The sequence below is a fragment of the Hesperophylax consimilis genome, chromosome 8 (genome assembly GCF_061612785.1).
Source record: "Hesperophylax consimilis isolate HC1 chromosome 8, BYU_Hcon_1.0, whole genome shotgun sequence".
In the NCBI taxonomy this organism is placed as follows: Eukaryota; Metazoa; Arthropoda; class Insecta; order Trichoptera; family Limnephilidae; genus Hesperophylax; species Hesperophylax consimilis.
The window spans coordinates 29,689,242-29,702,047 of NC_142843.1; the positions used below are offsets into that span (position 1 = coordinate 29,689,242).

General features: G+C 33.9%; 1 protein-coding gene across 2 annotated transcripts in view; it reads right to left on the bottom strand.

Annotated features, from left to right (window-relative positions):
- sdk (sidekick cell adhesion molecule) overlaps window positions 1–12,806 on the bottom strand; it is a 202,764-nt gene that overhangs the window by 153,120 nt on the left and 36,838 nt on the right. The gene's annotated exons all lie outside the window — the stretch shown is intronic.

Genomic DNA, 12,806 nt, shown 5'->3' on the forward strand with positions numbered 1-12,806 from the left:
TAATCGTTAAAATGTTCGTTATTTGAAATAATTTTGGCTTGATTTGTCAAGCTTAAAAGTTAAAAGTCGGGTAGATTTGTTGCTACCCTACTGACTCCACAACAGAACCAAGAATTTTGCACTTAAATGAGGAAGAAAAACAGTAAGTAAAATATTTCCATTAGATACATTAGGCGCGGCAAAGAAAAGGCAAGACAAGTACAGAGTATCAATTACATCAGATCCAAACAGTGGCCAATTTACGGAACTTTGTTACAAGGGTTGAAAGATGAAATGCCATCCCTTCGGGCCGAGCACTTCAGACGCCAATTTGTATTGTCTGGCGCGACGCACGGGGAGGAAAATGCAACATATGCAAATCTGATTGAAACATGCATAATTCCCATTGTTGAAAAATTCATCATAAAAAAAAATTTATACCTGTACATAATTTTCTTTGTCCCTGTGAATTTTGCAAACTACTTATTGTGTGAAAACATCGTGATGTAGGTATAAATCTATGGAATCTATTAAATTGTATTTATTATTTGTAAATTGTTATTAATTTTAAATATTACAAAACAACAAACAAATCGATACCTTGATTTAGCTTCGATTAAAACAAAAATGAAAGGTATGTAGGAACTTTTTAAGGTACCGAAATGAAGCAATGCGAGTTTAAATGCGTGAATTAGTCTATCAAGTATTATTTAAACGCGCGCGGAAACAGGAGAGTGACAGTTTGCAACTCAGTAAATTAATTAATTCCAACTTCCAAACAATAATACACCCGTGAAAGTAGGGAATCATTGCAAACAGTATATTATAAGCTGTACTCGAAATGCGATAACGAATATACGCAAGTGTGCAATAATCTACTGGGATATATTATGTCAAGAAGCACAATCTTGCGTTGGGGAGGAAATTCTTCTCTTCGTGCATCCCTAAACGCTTCCAAAAAGTGTGTGTTGGTCACACCGAGAATAATTTACCATGGCACCTGATGTTAAGGCGATGCACTACGTCGTGTAATATTTTAAATTGAGCCGCTATCAATAATAACCCTTACGTAGATGGTGATAAGGTTTAAATTCCCGCTTAACACCATCCGCCTGTTATGATTTATGCAAGAAAAAAACATGGCCAAAAAGTGCCTTTTATTTGATTTTGTGGATGTTCAGGCATAAATATTTATTTTTTAATTTAATATTTAAATATTTAACTCGATCATTTTATAAATTAATTAATTTGCCACATTATACAATAAAATCATAACCGAAAATGGGGTCGTAAGTAGGAGATTTTGAACTTTAAAGCAGTTTTCATAGGCTTTTACATTATTTTTTTCTGGGCTTATAAAAAGACTTATCTAAAAAATACTCGATTATTTCAAAGGCCAAGATGTATTCTACTCGCAGTATTTAATTAAAGCATCTGAAACATTTCTAGGCAACCAAATTTTCAAACCAAAAACACATGATTTTGCATTACTACGTATGGAATCGCCATAACTGATAATGCAGAATAATAATATCTGGATGATTTATATACCGCCGTTTTCGCGAAATATCACCTAAAGGGCGCTGTACAAATATATGTATTGAATAATAAATATAGCTGACTTACAACCAGAATTCATAATAACTAGTGACTTACATCTAAGACTTATATCTAGTGACTTACGACCAAAGATATTAGAAGAACGAGATGTGCTATGAGCAGTTCGTACTGAGTGGAATTGTTTTGCCGAGTGTCGCCGGTTTTGTTCACCAATACTACTGCACACCTTCGCTTGCGCTAAGGTATCCGCACTAATACATAGAACAGATTTCTGTGCGTACACGTCCCGATACCGTTCAAAGTACCCTAATTAGGTAGTACTCCGGCTACGGTCCGGCGGCCAACATAGCATATCTCGTTCTTCTAATATCTTTGCTTACGACTAAGGTTCATAACTACTGACTTAAAGCTAGCGACTTACGACTAAGACCTATAACTACTGAATTAATGACATATACCTATATTTACAACTGTGGCTTAAAGTTAGAGACTTACAACAAACATACTTACATTTAAAAAACATGTTTTGGGATTTGCTCACCTTGTCAGTGATAAGTCAATAATAATAAAAAAAACAATAAATAGAAAACAACACTCTGTAGGTACAGGTGCCAACAGGCAACATAGAAGTAAGGTATATAGAGTCGAATTAGTTTGAGGTTTTTATACGTACATATGTTATTCTTTATTAATTTAATATTTTTCAGTTTAATTTTATACCCTGAAGATGCTTGTGTTAAGCTAAACCGGTCGGTATTAGAAAAAAAAAACAAAGTTATTGTTTTATTTCAATTAATATATTTTTCTACATATTTTTTTTTAATTTTACTAGCGCCAGAAAAAGAAGGAAGTTTATATGTAAATATATACAGGTGTGTTCGCACTTAATTTTAGAATACGGGTGCAAAATGCGCCCAATGGGTTAGCTGGATTTCTATGAAGGTATACATATATATCTGGGTGTAAATAAGTATTTAAGATACGCCCTTCTGTCTCCTGCCTCCTCTGCCTGGGGTGGCTCGCAGAACACCAGAGAAATGGATAAAGCTCCGATCCTAAAACCCTAAAGAGACTCGGAGGGTTTACCCGGTCCGGCACTAACTTCCCGCATCTGCGATCCTCTGTCCTGTGGGCCGACCCATTTACATTAACATCAAATATTCAATACACTTCCACAACCGAATATTTATTTTTTCAACGGGTCTTTCCTCTCTCCGCTGAAGCGTATAAATTTCGTTCAATAGAAAGATATGGGGTCTGCACAACGAAGTGTTGAGGCACTTTTATGTAGACAATCTTGTACATAGGCTCTCGTGGGCATATTATTGTAGACCAGCGATTCCCAAAGTTGGCGTTGGTGATATTCAATTCAATTCGTTTATAATTTCAAAAACATTACAAAATAAGGAATAGCAGTGAAAAAAAATTATTATGGCTTAAAAATGTAAATTCAATATACATCTACAAACGCTGATTCCGAATTTATAAGTTTCATTACTTATATATAATTAATTGTCATTTAAAAGTGAATAAAATACATTCTTTGGTTGGTACGGCTGAATCTGTTGATCCTGGCTTCACTGGTAACGAATCACATTTCATTCTGAATTTGCGTATTTAAAAGATTTCATTATTGTTGTTTCAGTGTTGACGGGATTGCAATATCATTTAGACAGCTATAATACAGGGTTTTCCAATAAGAGGTGTTATTTTGATATTCAATCGTAAAAGATCAATGGTTTCGTTGCTTGTGTGGCACGTAGCGCCTTGTTGAAAGTAACTGTTGCTCCAGCCTCATTTTCGAAAAAGTAAGGTCCAATGACTCCGCCGGACCATAAACCACACCAAACAGTCACACTTTGAGGATAGAGAGGCTTTTCAACAATATCTCCTGGGTTTTCCGAGCCCCAGATGCGACAATTTTGCTTGTTGACGAAGCCACCGAGGTGGAAATGGGCCTCATCACTCAAGATGATTTGCATTTGATTCACTCAAGTGAATTTTAATAATTTCAATGCGTTGTTGAAGCGTGTATCGTTCCATTTTTGTTAATGGCATAGTTTCTACTTGTCAAATGTCAAAAAATGACAGCTTCAAAAGTAACATCTACCGAAATAGCGGGCTATTCAAAATAACACCCCTTATTGGAAAACCTGTAGTTTATATTTTAGATAATTAATTATAGTTATAGGTGTATTCTTTTATGAGGCATTTTAATTGGCATCATAAAACAGTAATATTTATATGGTGATCTGCTTACGTAGTCATATTTGTGATACTATCATCGTTGATTGTAATAATTCTACCATAATAATGGGTACAACAAACGGGATGTACTATCATCGTTGATTGTAATAATTCTACCATAATAATGGGTACAACAACCGGGATGTATACCACAAAGGAAAAAATATTAGAAACATGAAAATTTTAAAAAATGTCTCTGGAAGCCGCCATTCAAAATACAGTGCCTGTTAAAATAAGCTATTTGTTACTGGTGTCACATAGAAAAACCACAGATTTGGATTAGATTGCGGAAGACACGAAAAATGAAAACATTGAAAAGTATTTAAAAGTTGAAGCTCATTTTATTTATTAAAATATATAAAAAAAGACTGGAATTTCTTAAGGGATTACTTTTGCAAGAGGGAATACGTTTGATCAGCTGAATTATTATTTTTTTTAACAAGACTACAAATTAGTCGGTCGTTGTCAAAATAATCATGTAATTGAAAATCTAACAAATAAAGCCATTCGTTTTAATAACTCGAGATCTACTTTAAGGTTAACAATACAAAACAATATTTAAATACTTATAAAGAGCAAAACACTGACACACTGTAGAACAGGGGAACTCAAAAGGTTGTGTCGAGTTAGAATCGATTGCAAAAATTATAGTTAAAATTTCTGTCCCAACAGTTGTGTGGGGGATAGCTTTAATGAAAAATAGTCTTAAAAAGGGGTAGGTGAGACAATGATTGAGAAACATTGTGGCAGACTATAATATATTGTATGTACATGCCTCTACATAACGTGATCACTTTTCCTCGCTTCTAGTGTCCCAATGAACTATAACGCGGAATCTTGCAGAAGGATCACATTACTTGCATTTATGTGCAATATACATGCATATTAATTTAATACATAATTAATGATTGTGTACGTAAAACGTGTTTTCTTGTGTTTCGCACTATGCATAAATTTAGCAAGCGAGTTATTAATAGTGCAAAATATTATAGTGTAATGCATGCAAATTAATGTATTTAGAATTTTTATTAGAGGACGATTTAAAATTAAAATAGTTTTAAAAAAAATCTTTCTTCATTTTCTAAATTTCCAGATAGACTGTGATTACTGATATCAATTTATTGTAAATCCGAATGTGTATCCGAAACACAAATATATTTAAAGCAGAAAATGGTTGGTAATCTTTAGATACTATAATATAATACACTTTTTACATATTTAAGTAGATGCAATTTATCAGAACTATTTATATTATATATAGTAATGCATTTAAATTTATTTTTTTGGTATTTCATTTAAATAAAATTAATATTTAACAATTTGTGAGGAGGGTTTGGATACCGCCGTCCGGGGAACCATTTATTGGATAACCAACACCTCTTCCACAGATCACCCCAAGTGGTTCGCTACGCTTGGTGATTTTATTTATTTATTTATTTTATTTATTTATTAGATACAAATAATTACATACATATTAAGGAAGCTTTGGCTGTCCAACTAGGAAATTTTCCCGTTTTAGGACAGCCAAATTGCCTGGTTTAGTTAACATTTGTACACGCTGCTGTTATGAATTATATTTCCATACTTTACATTAACCTCTAAGGGAGTGAGTTTCTGAGAGCAAAAAGTGTTCAGTAGAGTGAGTTTTTTTTACCTTCAAAATTTGATTTTTTTATAAATTATATTCATAGCATGTGTTATAAAAATCAAACTTTGCTAAAGAAATACATATAGAAATATCAAAATAACCGAATTAATCCGATAACAAAAAATATGTGATTCATGTTTTGTCAACCATCGGTTCACGTAAAATGTACAACCTAGAACATAAATTTACTTACCAATTTTTATTTCAGTTTTATTTTGTACTTCCATATTTCCTCATCCGAATGTTGTTTTCACTATAGAACTTGTTTTATTTACACTAAAAAAAAAGTTTTATTTACACAATTTTTTTTTTCAATTTTTTTTAAATTTTTATGGGATAAACTTTTTACACCTTACTTTTTTACACAAAAGAAACTAAAAAATGTCATCTAAAACTATTTTTCACATTTTCATTTTACACTGAAGAACTACAATCTAATACTGTTTTTTTGTGTGATATATCTCAAAACAGGGAAATAAGCACAAAGCCACATTACATTGAATACACATGTATCTTGTTTCTGTTCTTTTCCTTGGCTGAACGGCTGTGTGACTACAAACATGGCACTTCCTTCGTGTTTTCCTTCCCTGAGTCTCTGTTTGTGGAAGCGGGTTGATAAAATGTCGTTCAGTTAGACGAGTAGGACAATCTGTTACTCGTCTTCCTCCAGATGCTGGTGGCCTTTCGGTGTGATATTTTTCTACCAACTGACCTACAAGATTCTCACGAAATTCACTAAAACTTAGTTTTTTGTTTGTTCTCTGACGATGTAGAAAGAAGGCGTTTAGGGCATTTATGTCTAAAAGGCGAAAGAAAATTTTCTTATACCACTTGAAAGACTTGCGAGAACTGTCAACAAAACCAAGAATTCGATCAACCTTATCTACAGCCCCCATGTTTTTCGAATAATCTACCACAGCTTCTGGTTTTATTTTGTTTTCCCTGGTAGAATAGTCAATTTTATCGGTGATCGTCATTTTATTTTCATGTATGTTTGTCAACATAATAATTTCTCGTTTATCACGCCACTTTACTGCCAAGAGATCATTTGAATGAAATGCTTTTACATCTCCTCTTTGCATTTTAGCATTTCCGAACTTAGGCATTTCCTTTCGGTTTGCTCTTGCAGTTCCACAAGCGTTTGTTTTGTTTTCAAATAAAACATCAAACAATTTTGGGCTTGTATACCAATTGTCTACAAAGAGTCTGTGGCCTTTTCCAAGATAGTCCTTCATCATAGTTGTTACAACTGACCCAGACACTCCAATATTTGGATCCATGATGATGTCTGAATCTGATCCAGTGTAAACTATGATATCTAAGACGTAACCTGTTTCTACATCACAACAGACAAATAATTTTATTCCAAAACGGTGTCGTTTGGACGGTATATATATTTTGAAGGAAAGTCTTCCCTTCCACAATAAGAGGCTTTCATCTATACATATGTTCTGAAATGGGTAAAAGGTCTGTTTGTAGATTTTCTTCAAAGGATCCAAAAGATTCCTTATTTTATATAATCTATCATTTGTCCGAACATTGTTATTGGCAAAATGCAGAGCCCGCAGTAAAAGTAGAAATCTATCCTGTGAAAATAACACTCTGAAGAATGGCGTTTCTATTATTGGGTTATTTGACCAATATTTCTTCAATGAGTTTTTACCAACAAGACCCATAAGCAAAAGTGTCGCCAAGAATATCTTTATTTCGGACACAGTAGTGTCAACCCATTTATTCATTTTTGATTTTAGACTTACGTTGAGAGCCAGTGTTGAAGCGTATTTATTTGTTTCCGTTACAATTGACTGAACTATGGTATTAGTAAAGAACAATTCAAAGAAGTCGAGTTCGCTTGCGTTCTCATCCAAATTTATATCGCCTCTTATACCTGAATGCCTGCTGTCAAAATCATGCAAGGTTGGTACAAAATCAGATTGAACCCATTTTCGACTATCCAATTTTTGCTTTTTCGAAGATGGTGGTTCATCTTCTTCATCATCAGAAATATTTGAGTCATCGGAAGAGCTATCAGAATGAACTGGTAAATCTTGGATATCATTGAAAAAGTCTTCATCATCACTTTCGGCTAATACGGCCGTAATTTCGTCTTCATCCAAAGGTGTTGACATATTCAATGTGAAAAGTTTGAAAAGTATATAAACACACAAAATTATCCAACACTAAAAAAGTCTGTTATAGAATATCACACGAAAAAAAATGTGTCGTCAATGCACGAAAATAGGACCCACAAAACACACAACCTTTCAATGTGAAAAGTATAATATATAAAAACACTCAAAATTATCCAAAACTAAAACAGAATGTTAGAGAATATCTCACGGAAAAGAAACTTGTCGTCAATACACGAAAATAGGACCCACAATACACAAAACCAACTAAAAAATCCACAATTCACAGTAATGTCACAAACGCACAAAATTATTTGTTAATTTCGCGATATAATATGCATATTTAACACGTAATAACAACACAGAAACATTCAAGTGTTTGTGTCACGAAAACAATGCAAATACCTCTAACAAAATCGGTAAAAATGTCGTTTACGCTCGCGAACTGTCAATAAAATGTTTACAATCAACGCAACTGACGCGCCATTACCACGTGTATTTTCAAAACGCTGTAGATCCGTTAAAAATAGACGGAATCTACATATTTCTTCGGCATATTTATGGAATTCGTCAAGAGATGTCACTAGCATGTCCTTTTTATGAATAAATTCGATAGAATGATTTCTACAAGCACCGACACACCATGGGCGTCCATACTCCTTTGAGCAGATTTTATTTCGGACGCCAACGGTGAGGCCATACTCTCTTAGAGGTTAATAGTTACGCTAGTAATATAGTCTATATACATATATATTTATCAAAGTAATCAAAATAAAAACTTTTTCAGACATATTTGTACACCCGAATATTACTTTTTTTAATGAAAACACCTGATAAATTTTATCAAGGTACATGTAATAATATGCAATTAAGGAACACTGTATCAGGGTACATGATAACATATTGGATTAATTCAATTTATAGTTACAATATAAGAAAAATATTAGGTGGGTTTCTTAATTTGATCGCTGTTACTGTGCTGTGTATTAATTTACATAATCAAGGTACATATAATATAATATACATAATCAAGAAACATATAAACAAGGTACATGAAAACATATTGTATAAACATTATCAATCACAAAAATTATCAATCGCATTGTATAAATCAAATGCACGGTAGGAATTTTTTATTTAACTGCCAATAACAATGAATAAATGTGAGTACAGAACATTTTTGTTTATCTGTTGGTCATCATAAGTTCGCTTTCGACTCTTCCCAAGTCTAGAAGCCAATAATAAACTAATTTACGCAGAATGCTTATGCTTTTCGATTTCCATAAATCGGGTAAGAGGTTGAATAATTTTGGACCAAGGTAATAGAATTGTCTTTGGGCAAAGGATGTCATAGTAGTAGGTGGAACAACTGGATTCCTCCTTGAATGTCTAGTGTCGTGATAATGATCAATGGAAGGGTAGTGGTGACGTTGTTTTTGAGTGTGTAATATAATTTTTTTTATGTATAGTTGCCTGACATCAAGAACTCGTATCTCTTTGAATAATACATCACTGGGGTACCTAAATGGTTTTTTTAGGATGACCCTTAGCAGTGATTTCTGTGCTTTTGCTAAGGGATCCAGTATTGTTTTGGTACATCCGCCCCATCCCATAGATGCATATTCAAGTAATGAGTTACACAGAGCATAATATAAACATTTAAGATCTTTTATGCAGAGAATATTTCTAATGCCCAGGAAAAGATGAGTAAGTTTTCTGACTTTTGTGGAAATTGAGTCTATATGTAGGTCCCATCTCAGAAATTTGTCTATCATAATTCCTAGATATTTTATACTATCTACGCATTCTAGGGTGTTACAATTACAAGTAGTTAGGTTATTGCAGTGGTGTATAATAATGTTTTGTGTTTCTTTCGGTTGTCCCGCTTGAGTTGCACTGAAGCGGATGAATTTTGTTTTCTCCGTGTTGAGTGTGAGTAGATTATTATCAAGCCATTGTTTAACACTGTTTATACCAGCTTCTGCTTTACTGTGAACTTCATTCCAGTTTTTACCTTCAAATAACAAGACCGTATCGTCTGCAAAGGTAATAATGTGGTCGGCAAGGGAACTGTTACATAGCTCATTAATATATATATTAAACAAAATTGGCCCTAGAGTACTTCCCTGAGGTACACCAAATTTAATATTTGCTGAATCGCTTAGAGTATCATTAATGTTCACTCTTTGGCTTCTGTTTTCTAAATAACTAACCATCCACTTTAATAGTTGACCCTGTATTCCAACGCACTGTAGTTTTTTCAACAGAATTTTATGTGATATAGTGTCGAACGCTTTGGCTAGATCCAGGAATAGTGCAGTACATTTAATTCCTCCATCGATATTATTAGAGATGATTTTTGTCAGGTTAGCGATAGCGTTTTCTGTGCTTAAACCTGGTCGGAAGCCGTATTGTCTATTAGAAAGAATGTTATTATCTTCCAGATATGTGCTAAGGCGATTTTTTACAATTTTTTCAATAATTTTCGAGACCGAATTTAGCAAAGAAACTGGCCGGTAATTATGTACATGCGATTTGTCACCATTTTTGTGAAGCAATATAACTACTGAATGTTTTAAATGATTGGGGAATATTCCTGATTTAAAGCTTAGATTCGAAATGAACGCGATCGGTATTGCGACTGAGGATTTAATAAGTTTTAACAGATTTGATGAGACTTTATCAGGACCACAAGCATTTGATGACTTAAGATCGTCAATTATTTTCATGACTTCGTTTGTCGTTGTTTGTACATTGTCTATTTTATGACCGAAATTAGAGGTAGTAAACTTAGCGAGATCAATTTCAGTAGTATTAAGTTTATCAAGAATTTTTTTCGCAAGAGTGACTCCCACTGAAGTGAAATAATTATTGGCAAAATTTGCCATAATTTTTGGGTCTGAATATTATTAATGTTTATATTATTAATGTACAACGATTTAATTTCGGAATATTTATTAATTTTTGTTTTAGATATATTACGAAAAGTTTCCCACAGACGTTTTGGCGTACAGTTATTTTCGTGAATAATTTTTTTATAATAATTTTCTTTGGTCGATTTAATTAAATGTTTACATAAATTCCTATACTTTTTATAATGAGCTTGTACTAAAATATTTTCAGGACATCTTTTCGCCTTTTCGTGTAATTGATTCCTTCTGTGAATAGATTTGACAAGGCCAGGGGAGATCCAAGGTGTGAGTTTTACTTGATTATTTGTTATGTGTATGTGACTAGTGTGTTTAGATATATATGAATGTAATTTTGTGATAAATTCATTCATTGCTGAGTCAGTATCAATTTGGTCTAGTTTTTGGACACACCTGTTAGTCTGGTGATTTAACAGGTGTGTCCGGGTTCATCGGGTGAGGTGTGTTCAGAATGTGCCTGCCCACCAGCTGCGTGTCGTGCCAGATCGGGAGAGGCTGGTTCGGGTACCGCCGCCCGGGGAACCATTTATTGGATAACCAACACCTCTTCCACAGATCACCCCAAGTGGTTCGCTACGCTTGGTGATTTAACAGGTGTGTCCGGGTTCATCGGGTGAGGTGTGTTCAGAATGTGCCTGCCCACCAGCTGCGTGTCGTGCCAGATCGGGAGAGGCTGGTTCGGGTACCGCCGCCCGGGGAACCATTTATTGGATAACCAACACCTCTTCCACAGATCACCCCAAGTGGTTCGCTACGCTTGGTGATTTAACAGGTGTGTCCGGGTTCATCGGGTGAGGTGTGTTCAGAATGTGCTTGCCCACCAGCTGCGTGTCGTGCCAGATCGGGAGAGGCTGGTTCGGGGCGACCCTTTGACCTCTCCAACTGCTCTCTTGACCCATTGCCTTGCGCCGCAGCGGGAGGGATATATTCATACGTCCACTCCTGGATATACTGATCCCTAGATTACTACCCACCCATAATACCCTTTTCCTTCCCAGAACTTCTTCTCCTTCCTTTCCTTACAAAAGACTCCACACAGCATCCCCAAAGATGACATAGGCCCTGAGGCAATTTTTTCCTCAGGGCCTCCTGTGTAAGGTTAATGAAAAAAAACTACTATTAGCAGTGATATCACGTACTGTGAACCCTGGCGACATGAAATTTGAACAGCTTTTTTATCGGTAACTTCTACATTAACTGGACTATTTTCACCTCACATCGTCGTTCATATATAATTATGGAGCTTTCAAATATACATCATCAAAGATTAGAAAAAAAGCCATATTTTTTCTCAAGTTTTCACTAATTCTTCCGAAAAAAATGTGTTGAACCTTGGGGGGAAGCAGGGTAGCAACTACTAGTGATGTACGTAAATATTGATCCGAATTAAAGACATCAATGTTATTTAATACAATAGAAAATATTCAAAATACGTATAATTAAGTTATTTTCATGAGTTACTGTTATTAAAATAATAATAATTTTAATTTTAATAATTTTAAATTAAATAGTATTTAGATGATCGTAATGTTTAATAACGAATATCTGTTATCTAAATATAATTACATAAGGTAAACAAACGTAAACAAATACTGATGTCATGGCCCTATCGATCGATGGCAGAATGAACTTTCGTATTACAATATCCATGCAGGATGTCCATTACGAACAAACACCATTTTCAATAAACATTATATCGAATCGTTAAATTATTACTGCTTGACCTGTGTACTCCTACACTAGGGTGGGCTTGGAAATCGGGTAGTCAAAAGGGGCTTAAAAAAGTGTGCATTCGAACAACGACGATAACGTGAAAATTTTATATATATATATATATATATATACGGCATACTACTTTTGGCTTTGAACCAGAGGAAATAGTTATTTTTTTAGTTTTACTACTAAATTTACTACTTTGTTTTACTACATGTAAATAATTATTTACGGAGAAAACTATCTTCACATCATATGTAATATCCTCCACCCACGCTTTAAATGTATTACATATGTAGTTCTTTGTAGAATCGTGGGAAATATATGGGAAAACTATGGTATGTTACACTTGAGACATTAAATACTTTCACATATTAAGTTCACGGTATAAGGCCGAAAATACTTGCAATTTTTTATTTATTTAATAAATAATTTTTTTTAAATTACAATTATGGTGATTTTTTCGACTACCATGTCTACTCATACCCGTATTATGATATGGTATGGAAATGGACATGTCATAGAAAAACAAAAAAATTAAAAATATATATATATATATATATTTTTAATTTCTATAATACAGGGTGTATCGGCACTAAC